General features: G+C 42.4%; 1 pseudogene; it reads left to right on the forward strand.

Moving 5' to 3' along the window:
* Window positions 1-15,313, forward strand: part of LOC143640294 (teneurin-4-like) — a 72,353-nt pseudogene extending 57,040 nt beyond the window's left edge.
* Window positions 15,314-20,712: the final 5,399 nt, after the last annotated feature.

A 20,712-nucleotide genomic window follows, 5' to 3' on the forward strand; every position in this document is an offset into this window, starting at 1 on the left:
ATAAAAACATACTTGGATCCCCGAGATAAACACGAATATCCTGACAGTGTTTCCAAGCATTCACTATGTTCCACTTGGCCGCTAGCTCTAGAGAAACTTGACAGATTGAGATGACATTTCCATTACATCCGTCTACATTGAGCACACCCCCTGCCTCACCCTCCAGTGAGTTTCCTGTGAGACATTTTGGCAGGTTACTATAGCTGGAAAACACTGGTGAAATAGGACATATACTTTCTATCAAAAAATCATTTCAGATTGCCAAAATATTATTATCCCCCCCTTTTTCTTTGTATACCACCAATGCATATGGTCTCCTTTCAGAATAGCATTAGCATGACTAACTGCTCTATGCCAGGCCCTTGCAGACTTGATCTCCTTTAAACTTGGTGATAACTCTAAGATTACTTCCATTATCTCCGTTCTACAGATGGGACATTCAAGGCTCCAAACAATGAAGTGTTGCCCAAAGTCACTTAAACTGGGGCTCTCTGGCTCCAAAACACTTCCCAGGACAATCATGCTGGTCTCCAAATCCTGTTTTTAAGAAAACAATTCAGCTGGGACTATAGCTCAGTTGGTAGCGTGCTTGCCTCACATGCATAAGGCCCTGGGTTCAATCTCCAGCACCACAAAAAGTAAATAAATAAATAAGAAGTTTCTAAGAAAGCAATTCACAAAGGATAGGAAGGGCAGCAGAATACAACAGACACTAGTATGGCAATATATAAATCAATGGAAGTGTATCTGATATGATTTTGCAATCTGTATACGGGATAAAAATGGGAGTTCATAACCCACTTGAATCAAAGTGTGAAATATGATATATCAAGAACTATGTAATGTTTTGAACAACCAACAATAAAAAAAAGAAAAGAAAAAAGAAAAAGAAAAAAAAGCAATTCACCACCCAAGGGGGTACCTGACACTTTCAAATTGGGTTTTAATTTCCAAGTCAGTTAAATCCAATTATATATTTCAAGTCAGTCAAATATTATTATATGTTTTGCTAAGAATCTAGAACAGACTCAAGCATAATGCTGCCTTCATGGAATGCATGGCCCAGGGCTGCTTTTATCAAATGTCTTTGTGAACCCACCATGAGAATAAAATTTTTATATCACAGTAAGACACTAAAACAAAAGGCTTGCAAAATAATCCGTGTGATATGCTCATATTTTCTAGTCTAATCTACTCCATTTCAGGAAATATGCTTGTCATGACCCACAAAATTGTTTTTACTTACATAGTAGGTCCTATCCCACAGTTTGAAAAACAGTGGTGTACAAGAGAGGTGCCAGATAAGCAGTCAAGATTTTAGCAGATCGCTAATGAGAAACCAAGATACTACTCTCACTAAACCTGACCTTTTTATTTCTGTGTAGGCTATACGCATCCTCACTTCCAGCAACAATGACAACAACAACAACAAAAATCTCTTTCTCCAAAGATTTCTTCAGGGTTCCTGACATACACTCCAATCAGGAAGGCATAGGTCACATAACAACCCTTGAAGCAATAACTAGGGCTGGAGACAGCACACACTCATTGACTCAGCCTGGGTCACAAGAGCCATTACTGATTCAGCTTCCCTAGAACTACATGAATACTCATCCCCCACTCCCACCCCACATCAACACCCCCACCCAAAAAAAGAAGGCAGAATGGGATGCTGGGAATATGACCAAAAAATGTCAACCCAGATATAATGTATATATCATTGCACTTAATCTTCACTTGAAGCCTGGGAGTGGGGAATAGTGACCCCATTTGCAAAGGCAGAAAGTGAGGTTCAGAGAAGTAAAGTAACTGGCTCACTGAGACATGGCAAGGCTGGCATTAGAACTCAAAACCCTTGTTTTAAAATTAGAATATACTTTGTAAAGAACAAAGCTGTGTACCTGCAAAAGGATTAGTAGAGCTTGCATTTCATCATCCTACTTGGCCCCACCTGCACCACTGATGTCTGGGTTAAGATGGGTTAAGAGGAGGCTTTTGTTGTTGTTTGGGTTTTTTGTTGTTGCTGGTGGTGGTGGTGGTGGTTTGGGTGGTTGGTTGACTTTGGTACTGGGGACTAAGCTTTTTAACTGGAGGGAAACACCCATCTCTAATGTTGTTACAATTCTCAGCTCTTCAGAAAAAGCACAGTAGGAACACCAATGAGAACATATATCTTCACAAAAAGGAAAGATGTGTGACAGGAATTTGCCACCTCCCCTCACTCTCACTTGTAATTAAGGCCCAGCCCTCTTCTCAGCCCCCTGCTTTCCTGGGAATTCATGACATTCCAGAGAGAAGCTTTCTTTACAACTACAAATTCAGGTGCAAGTTCTCAGCCTCAAACAAAATGACTTTGTAAGGTTTCTTCCCCTCCTCTTCTGTTTGTTTAAATTTCCAAAAGAACCATCTGCCACGAGTCAGAGAATCAGAGACTCTTAGAAACTCAGTGAGGAAAGAGACTCTGGAGAACAGTTGATCCAAGTCCCAACCTTTATAAATGAGAAAATGAGGGTTCCAGGGTGTGGAGGCATGGGGCTGGGAAATAAAGAAAACCCTCTGGGAGGCAAGAATTGAGTCAGCCACTTCAAATATATTAAATCCAACAATTTATGTACAGATTTGGAATAGCTCCCGCTATATGACAGTTGCCCCCAAATGATAACACTATCAGTATTCTTCTCCACGGCATGGCTAAAACCATTTCTATTGTCAATATGCAAACAAGAAACCTAAACCTCAGAGAAGTTAAGTAAACTGTCCAAGGTCATGTAGACTATGAGCTGGGAAGCCAGAATTTGGACCTGGGTTTTTGTCTGGCCTCAGTTACCACATTCTTTCCCTTCTGTGATCCTACCTAATAAGGCCCAGGTGAGAAACGGAACCTGGATTTCTAAGCTTCCCCTTTACCACCACTTGCCTGTACCTCCTGCTTCCACACCAGCAGAGGGTCCCAGGGACAACTAAAACTAAAATGAAAACAAGCTTGAGATCCTTGAATGAGAGAGAAATGTGATACCCCACAGTGACAGGGACACAACTGTTGACCCCATGGGCCATCCCACCTCTGTGCATCCCACCTCTGGAATGAACCCTGCACCTGCTGGGAGAGGTAATTTCCAACTAGTACCCTGCCTGTGGGATTAGATCCTCAAACTCAGTGTACAGACTGGAAAATGAAAGCACAGGGAGGTTGAGTGGCTTCCTTGGGCTGTCAGGAAATAAAAGGCAGGAGCACAGGGAAACTGATCTCAGTACAGGTCATCTCCATGCCCAGTGGCACTTTGGCCATGAGGCTTTCATCCCTGCAAGGGAGGTAAGAAGAGAGTGGCCGTTTGTTTCTCAGTGAATTTTCTCTTTGCAAGTCAATCATTAAAATCTTCCTCTGGATCTGACCATTCTTTTGTTTCCTTTTAATGACTGGTCTGGTCAAAGAGGAGGCTCTTCATCCACAACAGTTGTCCCTGAGTACGAAGCTGGAGGTCCCAGGGGTTGGTGTGAGAGTGGAAAAGGATGTCTGGAAACCTAGGTTCTACCTAAGTGACATCTTTCCTGGGTACACATCTGGGAGGAGAGTCACTGGGTCCCAGGAACGCCTGGGGCTTTAGACCATGAAACCATTTTCCAAAGTGTTTGTAACAGTCACTTCTTCCACCAGCAGTCCTCCATGCCCCCACCCCACCTGCAGCCTCTCTAGGTGTTGAATTAGGATGAGTGGCATCGGAAGGCACTTACTTCATGGGGATGTTTCTGCTTCTCTCACACTCAGATGTCAATAGCTGGCTGCTCACCTTTGGATTCCAGCTGCATAACGTGATCCCTGGATATCCCAAACCAGACATGGATGCCATGCAGCCATCCTATGAGCTTGTGCATACACAGATGAAAACCCAGGAGTGGGACAACAGCAAGGTAACTCCTCAGACAGCACCTCACACCTCAAGCATTTCAACATTGCAGGAGGGTCTTGCCAGCTTTGCAGGAGAGCTGGGGTCAGTGATGGAAACCAAGGCTCTACAGGGCCTGCCAGAGAACATTTCAGCAAACATTTAGCAACTCTATTGCTAGGCAGGCCACTGGAACCCAGCTGCAGGGACACACAGATGTTCAGAAGCCATATGAAGGCGCTTTGTGTATCACAATAAGTGTGGTGCTGCGCCCCTCCCCTGACTCAGGCAATGGCAAGGCCCTACTGAGGTGGATGGCGCAAGGCGTCCATCCTCTGGAGGAGCGCAGTATGTTTCTGGGAATGGGCTGATTTGTTTTTGTATTCCTTTAATAAGTATAGTTGTGACTTCTCGTATGACCATTGAGTATGAAGGAAAAAACTTTCCCAATAATGCAACTACTTCTAAAGAATGGATCTGTTTGCTCTAAATGCAATGATTCAGCTGTGGAGTGTAAATTGTTAATGTCTAATGAAAAACTCCCTGTATTCCTGTCAAGGAAGTTTTTGAGAAATTAAATTAAAATCTAGAGAAGAAAAATTAATGTTAAGAAGACAGATTAGTGCTTAGTACTGGGCAACTTGTTCTTGTTCCTGTGCACAATGGTTTGTGCTCTTACTCTTGTTTGATTAAAATTAATAACAAGTCAACCACTTGCCATAACCATGGCACCGGTTCCAGTCAGTAAATCAAGAAAGAATAGTCAAGGTATAGGCCAATAGTTTGGGACATTTGTAACTATTATTAAAAGTTAACTAAGCAAAAACAGCTCAAAGCAAAACACGAACTGAAAGTACAAATGTTTGCTTATGTATAAGCCAAGATACATTCTTCTATTCTGATTGTAGCTAGGTAATATTTTGTTTCTTTGAATAATGATTCCTGTTTTGTAACCACAAAGTACTGTGAGCCTGCCAAAATGAAAAGTATATATGATCAAGTTCACAAGTAAAGATGGGGATCAACACCTGCACTTTGGTGTCTGTGTTGTTTCTCCACCCCTCTTTCGCCGACTCCTCACCATCCGTTCGTCTCCTGAGACCCCCTGTTGGAGCTGGTCTCCGACATCTGGCGCCCCCCGAACAGGGACGATCGGTAATCCGTAAGTCTGATGCATTCATTTCATTCAGAAGTTTTCGGGTGAGGATAGGATTCTTACCTAGGGTACTGCAGACCCCTTAGCAAGGTGCTAAGTAAGTGAAGGGTAAGTAATCAGAGAACTTATTTTGAGAAGTCATGGGCCATAAAGAGTCTAAAGAAAGAGGACTCTTTATTGATATAGCTAAGCATATACTCCATAAACGGGGCATTTCAGTTTCTTCTAAGCAGTTAAGACATTTTTTTCATTTTATTCAAGAATGCTCTCCTTGGTTCCCTGAGGAAGGAACCTTAAATTTAGAAATATGGAAAAAACTAGGTAAAGAGATGAAAGTTTATTATGATCATCATGGGCCAGAAAAGATTCCTGTAGATGCTTTTGCATTATGGAATGTTTTTAAAGATGCTTTGGATCCGACCCATGAGGCAGTTTGTTTGGCTCGTCAAGTGACTGAGTCTGAACAAACCCCCTTAATTGAGGCTGCTGCTACATCTAGATTTTACAAAACTACATTCCCTCAAAAACAGTCTCAATCTGATGATGAACAAGGGGATGAAGGGGAGGATAAACAACTTTCTCCTCAAGATCAGGAGGACTTAGAGGAGGCTGCAGCTCGATATCATAACTCTGACTGGCCACCCGATTTGTTAGTTTCTGTGTCTCCAGAGCCTCCTTAGAGCTTTAAATAAAACTATGGAAACTATGGGAGCCTTACAACTGGGTCTCCCATCTCCTACTGCTATAACTAAAAATCATAACATAGTGGTGATAGACTTATAAGATTGCTTCTTTACAATTCATTTAGCCAAAGAAGATTGTAAACATTTTGCTTTTAGTCTGCCTTCCTCTAATTTACAAAGACCTTATCAAAGATTTCAATGGAAAGTGTTGCCTCAGGGAATGAAAAATAGTCCCACCTTATGTCAAAAGTTTGTTGATGCAGCCTTAGTCTCCACGAGAAGTAAGTTTCCTTCTGGATATATAATTCATTATATGGATGATATTTTATTAGCTCATGCTGATTATTTGATACTCCAACAAATACTTAATTTTATGATTACGAGTTTACAAGACTGGGGATTAAAAATTGCTCCTGATAAAATTCAAACTCAGGCTTCTTTTTCTTACCTAGGAAGATTAATTAATTCCAACAATATAACTTCTCAAAAAATACAGATTAGGGTTGATTCTTTACACACTTTAAATGATTTTCAAAAACTTCTTGGGGATATTAATTGGATTAGGCCTTACTTAAAATTAACCACTGCTGACCTTAAACCTTTATTTAAAAATTTACAGGGAGATTCAAATCCAAATTCACCTAGACAATTATCTCCTGAGGGAAAGAAGGCTTTATTTAAGGTGGAGAAGGCTATTTCAGATCATTATTTACAACAAATAGACTACAATAAGCCCTTGATGTTAATAATCTTACAGACTTCACACACTCCTACTGGATGCCTATGGCAGGATGATCCTTTAGAATGGATTCATTTGCCTTCTACTCCAAAAAAGATTAATATTTCGTATCCCACCCAGGTGTCATTATTAATTTGTAAAGGTAGACTTCGAAGCAGAGAGCTCTTTGGACGAGATCCATCCTCCATTATTATTCCATATAAAAAGGAACAATTAGATTTCTTATTAAATGTTAATGATGAATGGCCTATAGCATTACAGGGATTCTATGGAGAAATATTGTTTCATTTGCCTAACCACCCATTACTACATTTTATGACTAAGGTAAATAATATTTTTCCTAAAAACTTTTCTCATGTGCCCCTCGATCAGGCTTCTCTAATTTTTACAGATGGATCCTCTAATGGAATAGCTGTTACTATTATAGATGACCAAGAGCCAATAGTTCAACAAACAACTGAAACCTCTGCTCAAAGGACGGAATTAATTGCTATTATAACTGCTTTTGAAAAGGTTACACAGCCTTTTAATCTTTATACTGATTCCCAATATATAGTTAATCTCTTTCCAGCCATAGAAACATCTTCTTTGTCCTCTCATTCATCAATTATTAATATATTACAAAAGTTACAAAAATTAATATTACAGAGATCCTATAATTTTTTTATTGGACATATTAGAGGACATTCTAACTTACCTGGACCTTTAGTGGCAGGAAATGCTAAAGCTGATTTATTAACTAGGACTGTTTATAACGTTATTGAACAAGCTACTAAAGATCATCAATTACATCATCAAAATTCTGCTGCTCTTAGAGCACAGTTTCATATAACTAAAGAACAAGCTAGACAAATTGTTAAACAATGTCAAATCTGTCCTACTCACTTTCCTTCTCCACAGATGGGTGTCAACCCTAGGGGTTTATTACCTAACAAATTGTGGCAGATGGATGTTACTCATATTCAAGAGTTTGGAAAGTTATCTTTTGTTCATGTTTGTGTAGATACTTTCTCACATGTTATTTTTGCTACAGCACGTACTGGAGAAGCTTATAAGGATATTGCCCAACATCTTTTTGCCTCCTTTGCATATATGGGATTACCTCTTCATATTAAGACAGACAATGCTCCTGCTTATATTTCAAAAACCTTTAAACACCTATGTCAGACACTTAACATAGTTCATTCCACAGGCATCCCCTATAACCCACAAGGACAAGCCATAGTGGAAAGAGCTCATCAGACCTTAAAATCTCAAATTAATAAATTAAAAGAGGGGGAACTACATTATAGCTCTCCTCATCAAATTCTTCAACATGCTCTATTTGTTATTAATCATTTAAATGTAAATGATTCTAAATTAACTCCAATGCAACGTCATTGGTCTGAGCAAACAGTAACTCAAAAACCTTTAGTTAAATGGAAAGATCTTCTTACTGGACAGTGGAAAGGACCTGATATTCTCTTAACATCGGGGAGAGGATATGCTTGTGTGTTTCCACAGGACGCTACTTCACCTTTGTGGATTCCAGATCGACTCATCAGACATTATGACTCACCCATATCACAGATGGAGGTTCCTCCCCAAGCCATACCCAAGGATGCCATCGACCCAGGATGAAGAACTTGCCGAGGACATGACTAATCTTCACATTCATTCCCCCCTGACAGGCACGAGCAACATTGACATCAAAATTACCATCCTGGGATCAAATAAAACATCTGACCAGTCAGGCACAAAACTTGGTTGTTAGCCAAGGTGCCTCTGCCTCTCCTGAAAAGGTGTTTCTTGCTATGCTAGCACTCTTATCCTGTCAGGTATCACTGATTTCTGCTAATCAATCTTATTGGGCTTATTTTCCTGACCCTACTCTTTTAAGAGTTACTGATTGGGGAAAACTTAATATTAAGGTGTTTACTGATAATCCTGATTTGTTAGGAGGGATTTCTGATTCCCTTATTCCTCATAAGATGTCCTATAATATTGATTTCAAGGGTTTAATAGAAGAGACTCCTATTTACTTTGCTACTGATAATAAATTCATCCCTCAAGGATGTATGCCTACTAATTATAGACAATATTTTACTGATTGCCCTCCTGGCTTCCCAGACATGGATAATAAAAAGAGGAGCCTTTGGCTCCTCGAAATGGTTTCTTTAGGATATTATATAGTTAATGAAACCTATGTTAATAAGACATTACCTGAAGCCATTGATCCATGTGGATTAAAGAATAACAAAAAAGATTTTTATTGGAATAATATGATTGATCCTTGGGAAGAATTTCCTCATTGGTTTCAATGTGAATTTATACAAAGGGCACAAGTCTTTCAGCCTAAGTCTTCAGATGTTAAGATCTATGATTGGTCTGCTTCTGCCCCTCATTTTGATTATAAAAATTATTTTAAGACTAAATCTCAAAAATTTAATCATACTGAAGGAATGTATACAAGTTCTCCTATTCATAGATGGTTCTCACCTGGTTGGGTCACTCCCATATTTCAGAGTGAGCTCCCTAATGGAAAGGTTTCATACTTCCCAGATCTCTTTAGATTAATAGCAGCTACTAATATGGTTCTTTTAACCAGACCTGGTAAAACTCCAGAACCTTTCAATGTTCGTGCTTGCATTAATGCTCCTCATGCTATTTTAGTAGGTAATAATAATACCTTGACAATTAATCGTAATAATAGTGTTTATTCTATTTCCTGTGATCAATGTATGTTAACTAATTGTATACATGCTAATCTTCCAAAAAACTACACTACTTTTATAATTATACATCAGCCTTCCTATGTAATGATTCCTGTCCTTCTTAATGATGATTGGTATGATGATGAAGGGTCACAAATTCTTAAAAATTTTAATGAATTAATTAGACCTAAGCGATTTGTTGCAACATTAATTTTAGGAATTACAGCATTAATAGGAATTATTACTTCTTTAGCTTTATCTACTACAGCTTTAGTTAAAGAAATTCATACTGCTCATCATGTTAATGATTTATCTCATAATGTTTCATTAGCATTAGCTATTCAAGAAAAAATAGATAAGAAATTGGAGGCCCGAATTAATGCCTTAGAGGAAGCTTTATTATATGTAGGAAACCAGATTCAAAATATAAAAACTCAAATGACAACCAAATGTCATGCTAATTTCAAATGGATCTGTGTTACTCCCTTAAAATATAATCAAACTAAATATGGATGGAATCAAGTACAAACTCATTTATTAGGGATCTGGAATAAAACTGAAATAGGCCCCAATATACAAGATTTACAACAACAAGTAAAATATATAAGTAAGGCTTATTTATCTACTGACTCTACAGCTGACTTTGCTGCAGATTTATACAAAAATGTACAAAAAACTATTTCCAATAGTACTTGGTGGTCATATATGATTAATATTGGTTTTGGCTTTTTATTCATTGTTCTTGTTTGTCTCATTCTTCCAATCCTCTTCAGACTTGTCTGGAAATCAATCAAAAGCATCTCCGTCCAAATCGAACACCTCAAATTAAAAAATAAAAAAGGGGGAAATGCTGCGCCCCTCCCCTGACTCAGGCAATGGCAAGGCCCTACTGAGGTGGATGGCGCAAGGCGTCCATCCTCTGGAGGAGCGCAGTATGTTTCTGGGAATGGGCTGATTTGTTTTTGTATTCCTTTAATAAGTATAGTTGTGACTTCTCGTATGACCATTGAGTATGAAGGAAAAAACTTTCCCAATAATGCAACTACTTCTAAAGAATGGATCTGTTTGCTCTAAATGCAATGATTCAGCTGTGGAGTGTAAATTGTTAATGTCTAATGAAAAACTCCCTGTATTCCTGTCAAGGAAGTTTTTGAGAAATTAAATTAAAATCTAGAGAAGAAAAATTAATGTTAAGAAGACAGATTAGTGCTTAGTACTGGGCAACTTGTTCTTGTTCCTGTGCACAATGGTTTGTGCTCTTACTCTTGTTTGATTAAAATTAATAACAAGTCAACCACTTGCCATAACCATGGCACCGGTTCCAGTCAGTAAGTCAAGAAAGAATAGTCAAGGTATAGGCCAATAGTTTGGGACATTTGTAACTATTATTAAAAGTTAACTAAGCAAAAACAGCTCAAAGCAAAACACGAACTGAAAGTACAAATGTTTGCTTATGTATAAGCCAAGATACATTCTTCTATTCTGATTGTAGCTAGGTAATATTTTGTTTCTTTGAATAATGATTCCTGTTTTGTAACCACAAAGTACTGTGAGCCTGCCAAAATGAAAAGTATATATGATCAAGTTCACAAGTAAAGATGGGGATCAACACCTGCACTTTGGTGTCTGTGTTGTTTCTCCACCCCTCTTTCGCCAACTCCTCACCATCCGTTCGTCTCCTGAGACCCCCTGTTGGAGCTGGTCTCCGACAGTGTGGAGTTTCACAAAAATAAAAATCCTCTGTCAATATCTGGGCAAAGGTGCAGGGGGAGAAAGTGTGTTCTAAATACAAATGTGATATTTTTTGAGTACCTAATGCACCTGGCCTCGTGTGAGGTATTCTGCATACGTTAACTCAAAAATATCCCACTGTGTAACTGTTCTCGATTTACAGATTTAATGCCTGAGGGTTTTCGATACCACACAGCAAGGAAGGGATTCAAACCAGGTTTCTGTTCTGTGTCATCTTGCTGAGTGCCGGGCCTGGTATACTGTAGGTGCCCCAAAAGCATTATTTTTTTTGTCTTCCCTTTATGACCCCATTTCAAATACAGAATTATACAGCTGGAAAGATCTTTAAAAACAGTCTAGCCCCACCCGCTCACTCTTTGCATTCATTTTTCCCCTTCTCTGTCCCTTCTTTTCCATTGCCATTCATAAATTCTGTACTAGAAGCGGACTCCATGCCCAGCCCTTTGCTGTGCCTAGTGAGTGCAGAGATGAATAGGACTTTGAGGGGATCCTAGCCTGGAGGACAACAGGCTGTGGAGGAAAGTGGGGTTGCCAGATGGTGTCCTGCTAGTGATTGGAAGCTTTTGCATCCCTATTTCTTATTTCAGACTGATTCCTTTAGGCCTCAACTTAGCCGTCTGTATTGTCCTCTTTCTGCCAACACCTGCTCCCCAGCACCACGGCCCTGCCCCAGATGTCCCAGCATCTGCAGTCCCCAGGGATGATTCTAGAGCGTAGCTCTTCCTCCCCCACCAGGTTCCCTGCTGTATTCCTCAGTCCCTGTCTCTGACTGCCTGTTTGCCAACCTCGCCTGTCAATGCATTATTGATTTCCGCCCTTGCAAGCATCGGAGATCTTTGTTGTTGAGCACTCCAGCTTTCGTGAAACTCTAGGAAATAATTGTTCACAGACAGGGTTCTATTAATTATAAAGAGGACTTAATTTCAGTGAGAGGCTGATGGGCCTATTTCTAAAGCCATTTCCCTGAGTTTCCTGATGAGGCCCTGGAGCCATCCCAAACATGGCTTCCCTGATCTCCAGAGCCATGGAAGGGACAGTAGATGATACATCAAGTTGGCAAGGCCCAGCCTGTCCACCAAAGCAGCCAAGTGCGAGAACACCTGAGGACCCCCAAGGAAGCACAATAGAGGCCCTTCTGGCAATTTATCTGTATACATGGTTAAGAGCAATAAAGCAGAGTAAGCACATTGATTCAGATCACCACTTTTCCTCTTTTTCTGCATTTCTTGCCATTCTCCCCCTAATATCACCCCTCACATTCTTCAAGTCCCAGCTGAAGCATGAACCTGTCCTCAAAACCCACCTTCTCTTTGTCCTCTCCCTTCAGGCTGGGATACTTCTGAGCCTTGTTTCTCCCTATAATAACAGCCCTTGAAACCGAGCTTCAAGAATCAGACAGAACTGGGTTTGAATGTTGACTTGATGTCAGTCATATAACTATAAACTATTTATAACTTCTTAGAGCCTTGGTTTCTTTCATTTAAAAGTAAAATTGGAATTATAAAATATCCACTACATAAAGTTATTATGATGATCAAAAGAGACAGTGATAATTATTTAGCTTAAAAGGCAAGAAATGTTAGCTATAGCTCCTATTATTATCTCTCTTAGACCACCAGTGGTCACATTTGATGGCAATCATTATTGTCACATCTGACTTTCCCCATGAAACAATGAATTATTTTGGGGCAAAGGTGATGTCTGACTTATTTGAGTACCTCCAGTGCCCAGAAAAGGACCTGGCCCAGAATAGATGCTCCTTGAACAGTCTCTGAATCGAAGGGTATGAATGGTGGATAATGGACAGCTAGCCATCTTGTGGTCAGCAGTAGAGATACAGGCTACTGGTTAATAAATATGTACAGACTTGATTTATTTAAGTGGATTTTCCATATTCTTGTGGTTTGCTTTTTCCCTTTGTCTTATTCTCTCTCTCTTGTTCTCTTTCTCTCTCTCTCTCTGTCCTCATCAGTCTATCCTTGGGGTACAATGTGAAGTGCAGAAGCAGCTCAAGGCCTTCGTCACCTTAGAACGCTTTGATCAGCTCTACGGCTCCACAATCACCAGCTGCCAGCAGGCCCCTGAGACAAAGAAGTTTGCATCCAGTGGCTCAGTCTTTGGCAAGGGGGTCAAGTTTGCCTTGAAGGATGGTCGAGTGACCACAGACATCATCAGTGTGGCCAATGAGGATGGACGGAGGGTTGCTGCCATCTTGAACAATGCCAACTACCTAGAGAACCTGCACTTCACCATTGACGGGGTGGACACCCACTACTTTGTGAAACCAGGGCCTTCAGAAGGTGACTTGGCCATCCTGGGCCTCAGTGGGGGATGGCGAACCCTGGAGAATGGGGTCAATGTCACCGTGTCCCAAATCAATACCATGCTTAACGGCAGGACTAGATGCTACACAGACATCCAGCTCCAGTATGGGGCACTGTGCTTGAACACCCGCTATGGGACGACGTTGGACGAAGAGAAGGCGCGGGTGCTTGAGCTCGGCCGGCAGAGAGCTGTGCGCCAGGCTTGGGCCCGAGAGCAGCAGAGACTGCGGGAAGGGGAGGAGGGCCTGAGGGCCTGGACAGAGGGGGAGAAGCAGCAGGTGCTGAACACAGGGCGGGTGCAAGGCTACGACGGCTTCTTCGTGATCTCTGTCGAGCAGTACCCAGAACTGTCGGACAGCTCCAACAATATCCATTTCATGAGACAGAGCGAGATGGGCCGAAGGTGACAGAGAGGGCCAAGGCCTGGACTTCTTGCCAAAGACAGCTACTCTTTTGTGGCCACATACCTGACTGTGTTGTACTTTAAAAAAAAAAATCCTTTTTTTAACAAGTGCAGAAAACAAACAAAAAGATACTGGTTGCATTGTTAATTCATGCAACATTCTTTTTTTTAAGAAAAGAAAAAGACACAAATTTGGCCTTCACACATTTTTTGCAAAGAACAGAAGGTTTTTTTCTTTTTCTGTAGTGTGATCACAATGAAAACTCTGTCTTTTGTTCCCCTTCTCCTTGAGGAATTTTTCCTGTTGTTCGGGGTATGTTTCTTCTCTCTTTGGGGCACACATCTAGAGTGTGTCCTTGTCTGTCCCTAGGTACCCAGTGTGATGTGAGACATGAGTGTCTGTGCTAAGGTGTCTCATGTGCGCCCCTTTCTTTCTTCTTTGACAGGGGGTTGTGCAGGAGTGGGGGTGCAGAGTGTAATGGGCCTGGAGGAACTCAGGAGCTTTTGCTGGGTTTCCTGCAGGGGACTGGTGGCTTTTTACTCACTGTGTTTTGTACCTCCAGAGGACCACACATGGTTACATCTTGCTCTGGAAAATGTCATGATGTTGTTCAGCACCTTTTCAAGCTGCCCCAAACTCCTGTCCAGGCTTTATATTTTAATGCTAAATGAAACCCTCTTCCCCTTTTGCAAATTTCGTGTAGTTGTTGGTGCCACCCCCATACTGGGATAGAGAACACGTCTCCCCACTCCTTCCCCCAGTCTGGTAACATAACATCCTGGGGCTATGAGCCCCATCCTCTCCAAGAGGTGACAGCACCCAGGATGTCTGTGATTGGTTGATCCTCCATGTCAAGCAAGAGGCTCTGGTAGTGGTTTATTCTGGAGTTTGATTGCCACCTCTCTGGAGGCTAACAGATGATGCTCTCCAGGGCATGGGGGGCTATAATGGTTAGCTTCTGTCCCAACATTAATTAATGAGCATCTTTTATTAGAAGGGCTGCCGCTGCTATAGCACTTAAGCAATGGGGCCACCCGCTAGCCAATGGGTCCTGTTTTTTGGATAAATACGCTACTGGCTTTTTCCAAGATCCCAAAGACTGAGTGAGCACTCCCCGTGCTATTCCTTTTTTTTCTCGATATAGAGAGTGAAGGGTTTTCTACATCTGGGAGTGCTAAGGCCGGAGCAGATAGCAGCACCTTTTTTTGACATTATAGAACAGATTAATATTTTGGCCTCTAAGCCCATACAGGTCCACTATCATCACCTGGAGATGGAAGACCATGCTGCCAACATTTAAAAGGATGTTCTACCCTTCTCACAGGCTTATTTCTTAAGTTTATATTCCCACAGGTCTCTCTTTCTTACATTAAACTATAAGTAACAGCTCTGACGAACCATCTTCTGCCATTGCCATAAGGGTTCGTCCTCCATGGGCCCCTTCACTTGGGGGGGGGATGCACCCATGGAGTGAGGACGTTAGGCCATAATAACGGAGGATGCAGGATGGACTGCAGGAGGATGGATCCACGGATACCAAAACAGAAAACCTCTTAGTGACACGCTCTGGTGCATGGCGGTCGGCATGCTTCCCTTTTAAAGCCGTCTCCTCCAAAAATATGCCAAGGCCACCACGAAATCTTGTAAACATGCTCTCTCGAATCAGGAGATATTCAAAGGCTTGCTAGAGAAACAGAGCCTCTATCACCCCCTAAAACATTGGCCGGTAAGGTATGGTCAAATATTTTATATAAGAAAGGGGGAGAGGTCAGGGGCTAGAAGGAAGTTCTCCTTCAAAGTATAGCCTGACACTGAAAAGAAACAGCCCCCTGGGAGATATCCTGCCTGGGAGACATCCTGCAGCCATCTATCTCCCTGAGATATCCTGCAGCCATCTGTCTTCCGGCAACATCCTGAGGTTATCTCACTTTCTGAAGACATCCAGCAACTGCCGATAAGAGAGCTTTCCCATCCACAGCATATAAATTTCCATGTGAGAACAATAAAAGTTTGCAGCATGATCAGAACTCCAGTCTTGCTGTAATCTCTCGTGTCTCTTGTCCCTTCATTCCTCCCCAACTAAGTTTCTTGCCCACGTTGATGTGTCCCGCCGGCCGGGACAACTGACACTAACCCATACCCTACTACACTCTGACAACTAATTCTAATATGATGGAGAAAAATAACCCAAACAGAATAGAAATACAAGCAGTTCAGAGGAGGAATGGTGTATATTTGGACTTGCCTTTTGCATGATATAGGGTAGGTGTTATAAATCTAGTTAACAACACCTACTATCTTCCTAAGCTCCTGTTTTCTTCCTGAATTCTGGCCACTCTCCAGAATAGGCTCATGGTTTTGTGTCCACGATATGTACGACCTCCAAGCTCTGTGACATGGCTATGTACTGGATAGCTGAAGGGAATGCGAGCATCTCAGAAAACTCAGATATCAGTGTGACCAGGAAAGTCTCAGTGGAGAAACCCTGCTTTGGGCCTTTTGCTAACCTATTTGCCTGTTGCCATGAATGTCAGGAAGGTCTTTGCCTCAGGCCAGCCCTTTGTGAATCCTGAAGAAAACTGTTTTCAAATGGTAATAAATGGGCATCACCTGTGGCTCTTTGCTTAAATGCTTTGGAAAGGGATGTGTCTGAATCTGCCTCTTTGCCCTGTGTGAGGTAGTGGCTTAGATTCTCAGCACCAGTTGGATCTAAAGAAAAATCCAATGTGTGCATCCAAAACCAAAATGCAAAAAAGATCAGTCATGGTGTATGAAGTTTCTCACCTTCCTCTTTTAGGTTCCTGACCTCCATCAAGTGAGAATAGGGATCCTTTGGGACAAATGAGTTCTTTCATGCCCTGTAGAGATGATTGGGTTTTCTCATGACTCCAAATCACATGAAGAAACTATACCTGACAGTCAGTAGGCCTCAAATTGGAGAAGCAGAGCAGTATTAATGGCAGACCTATGTGATCAATCCTGGTTCACAGAAATGGTGTCCAGGCTACCCTGAGGTTAGGCAAATGAAGGGAAAGAGACCTTATTTTGGAAACTCTCTTTGGCTGTGCCATTCATGGAAACATCCAGCCAGAGGTTATGATGAATGTATATATGGAAGAAGATGAGGGCCTTGGTGGAGTGTTTTGGTTTTAATTGTGGTCATTTGTGTGGAGTTTGGAAGAGATGACTGGGTCCACCTGGGCTTGAACTCTGGTGTGATTCCCCTCAGAGACTGAGTTCAGTGACTGACCTCAGAGAAGTAATTGCTTTGGAAAGGGATTTGTCTTAATCAGGCTCTTGGCCCTGTGTGAGGCTGTGGCTTTGATTACCAGCACCGTATGGATCTAAAAATGATCCCATGTCTGCTTCCAAAACCAAAATGGCCAAAATTGCAGTCATTGTTGATGAAGTCTCTCGCCTTCCTTTGTAAGGTTCTGAAAGAATAAAAGAAATTGAAATTGAAACATAAAGAAACAGGTTCTGTAAAGTTTCCAGGCTGCACGCAGAACCTGAAATTCCTGTGGCAGTTAAGACAATTCCCGGAACTACCCATTAGATGTGTGTTGAAATCTTCCCTGACCACCTAGTTACTTAACAACCTCTTCCCAAAAACCGTGCAGCTAAGCACATATACATCTCAGGGCTTCAACCAATCAGTTTAAATGTATACCCCTTCTCAGGGCTGACCAATCACCCCCTGCCTGAACTGTTCCCAACAATGAATGTGCAAATCATGTTTTAGAGTTGTTATTTGATTTTCCCACAGTATACGGTGATTTGCTAAAGGAAGCTAGGATGTATGTTAAGTCCCTGCCCTCTCTAAAGAATGTATATAAAATCTGCTCATGTTGTTCTTGGGGCTCTTTGTTTTTTGCTCCTCTGAAGTGAGCTCTGAGCCCCAGCATGCTGGACCCCCAATAAACCCTTTTCTGTTTCATGAGAAATTCTCTTGGTGGTCTTTTCCTCCGACGTTCGGCCCACCTTTTCATCTGGAGGCCCTAGCTGAGAAATCCAGCAGTGACGAACAAAAGACCCCAATGGACTCCTTTCAGAGTAATTAAGGTGCCGCTTTCTGGTTTCGGGTTTCAGGTTAGGGCTTGGCAAAATGGCTGTCGGTGAAGAACATTAGCTCTCTGCGATGGTGGCTGACAGATGTGTCACAGAGTCACAGGCCACGTCCCTGGGGGAAACTCCAGAGGACTCGGGAAATTGAGGATTAGTAGATTCCTCAACTCGGTTATTTTTTGCTTCAGGATTCGGTTTTCCAGCCCATCAGGTTTTGCAGGCTACTCAGTTTTGTTCATTGTCAGGAACTCATGTTGAGTTTACTGTCTGTCTTTATTGTATAACCCATCAGGTTTGGCCAGTTACACTGTTCTAATCTTTTTCTTGGACTCATGTTAAACGTTTACTGTTTGTCTTTGTCTGTGTCACGTTTGTGTATTCACTGTCCCTGTTTGAGTAACTCCCATTATGGGACATTATGGGACAAAGCACTTCCATGCCTCTGTCCCTTAACCTTGATCATTGGACTGATGTTCGCTCAAGTACCAAGAATCTTTCTTTTTCAGTAAAATGCCGGATCTGGCAGACTCTCTGTGCTTCAGAATGGCCCATCCTAGGAGTCGGATGGCCCCGAGAAGAATCCTTCCACTTACCTCTAATCCTAAAAGTCAGAGATATTGTCTTTCACTGGGGCCACTTGGCCACCCAGATTAACAGCCATATACCCCTTCCCCCACGATCTTATCATTCCAACATTCTGCTCCTCCCCCTCTTCCCTCCATTCTGAGTCACAAGACTGGACACTCCTCTCTCTCCTTATCCTCTACCCTCGCTCCCCAACCCACAACATGTTCCAGATGACCCTCCCGCCGCTGACTCAGCCTCTCCGCCGCTAGAGGCAATTGGGCCAGACCCAAGCCCTCCAGGGGACTTCCCCGCAGCAGCAGCACACCCTGCTCCCCTGAAGGAAGCTGGGCCACCTAAAGGAACCCGCAGGAGATAAATAATATAAAACTAGGAAGCCCCAGTGATGCTCCCTCTCTGTCCCTACGGGCCCATGAACCGACCCAACTGGGACCCCAACACCTTTGAATGTAGGTAGCATCTGTCCACTTATCGCCGTTCTCTAATAGTGGGTCTCTGAGCGGCCGCCAGAGGGCCGACTAATTTGGCCAAGGTAAGAGAGATTATCCAAGGGCCTAATGAGTCTCCTTCTATGTTTCTGGAGAGAATTATGGAAGCATATAGGAAATATATTCCTTTTGATCCTCAGGCAGAAGACCAAAAGCCATCTGTTGCAATGGCCTTTATCGAGCAGACTGCCCTAGATATTAAGAGAAAGTTACAACGTCTAGATGGATTATAAGATATGACCTTAAGAGATTTAGTCAGAGAAGCTGAGAAAGTATATTATAAGAGAGAAACTGAGGAGGAAAGGGAATAGAGGAGAGAGAAGGAAAGGGAACAAAAGAAGGAGGAAAGAAGCAAATGGCAGAGTAAAGCATTGCCTAAGGTTCTGGTCACAGCAGCAAATAGGCCAGAAGTTAAAAAGCAGGGATACATAAAGGCATACCTGGGCCCACGCCAAAGGCTGCCGTTGGCCTCAAATCAATGTGTCCACTGTAATAAAAAAGAACACTGGGCCAAAGAGTGCCCCCAAAAGAAGCAGCCATGCCAGCCCGCCGTGCTGACTCTAGAAGAGGACTAGGAAATTCGGGGCTCAGATCCCCTCCCCCAGCTCAGAGTAACATTTGAAGTTGAGGGGAACACAGTGAACTTTGAAGTGATTACAGGAGCAGTATACTCAGCCCTTAAGACTTCACTGGCCCCCCTATCAATTAAATCGTCCCTAGTTCAAGGGGCTAATGGCAGTAGATATCAGGCTTGGACAACTAAGATGAATATGGACCTCGGAAAGGAAAAAGTCCACCACTCTTTCCTAGTAATCCCAGAATGCCCGGCCCCATTGATGGGCAGGAATATGCTTACCAAACTCTGGACTAGAATAACCTTTAAGCCTAATGGTCCCCAAGTGGGGGTTCTAAAGCCTGCAGTATTAACTCCCATAGTAACATCTTTGACTATGTCTGTAGAAGATGAACATCAACTCTTCGCGCCCCCTAGGACTGATCAAACAGGCAAACTACCCCAGAAATGGATAAAACATTATCCTAATGCCTGGGCAGAAACTGCTGGGTTAGGTCTAGCCATCAACAACCTCCAATAGTAGTAGAATTAAAAGCCTCTGCGTCTCCAATTAGTGTTAAACAATATCCTCTAAGCAAAGAAGCTAAGGATGGGATAAGGCCCCATATTCATAAATACCTGAGTCTGGGGGTCCTAAGGCCCTGTCAATCAGCCTGGAACACCCCCCGGTACCAGTAAGAAAGCCAGGAACTGGGGACTACTGTCCTGTTCAAGACCTAACAGAGATAAACAACAGAGTGCAGGACATTCACCCCACAGTACCCAATCCATATAATTTGCTTAGCACTCTGAATCCGGAGCAGAAATGGTACACTGTGCTGGACTTAAAAGATGCTTACTTCTGCTCGCCTCTACATAAGGACTGTCAGTTGCTGTTAGCTTTAGAGTGGATAGACCCAGAACCTGGAACATCTGGCAAACTAACCTGGACTAGACTCCCACAGGGGTTCAAAAAATCCCCCATTCTCTTTGATGAAGCCCTCCACAGAGACATCAATGACTTCAAAACTGCACACCCCAAAGTCACCCTACTCCAATAGTGGATGATCTTCTACTGGCAGCCAACACCAAGGAGACCTATGAGTCTGGGACCCAAGCACTATTATTCGAGCTTGCTCGGCTTGGATATATGGCTTCTGCCAAAAGGCCCAAACTTGTCAGCAAGAAGTAATCTTCCTGGGTTATTCTCTTAGGGGTTGCAAACGATGGCTCCCTGAGCCCAGAAAAAAAACTGTTTTGCAGATACTGCCCCCATCTAATAAGAGAAAACTCAGAGAGTTTCTTGGGACTGCCAGCTTTTGCAGGTTATGGATTCCTGGGTTCGCATCTCTGGCTGCCCCTTTTTACCCGCTGATAAAGGGGGAT

The sequence above is a fragment of the Callospermophilus lateralis genome, unplaced genomic scaffold (assembly GCF_048772815.1).
Source record: "Callospermophilus lateralis isolate mCalLat2 unplaced genomic scaffold, mCalLat2.hap1 Scaffold_169, whole genome shotgun sequence".
NCBI lineage: Eukaryota > Metazoa > Chordata > Mammalia > Rodentia > Sciuridae > Callospermophilus > Callospermophilus lateralis.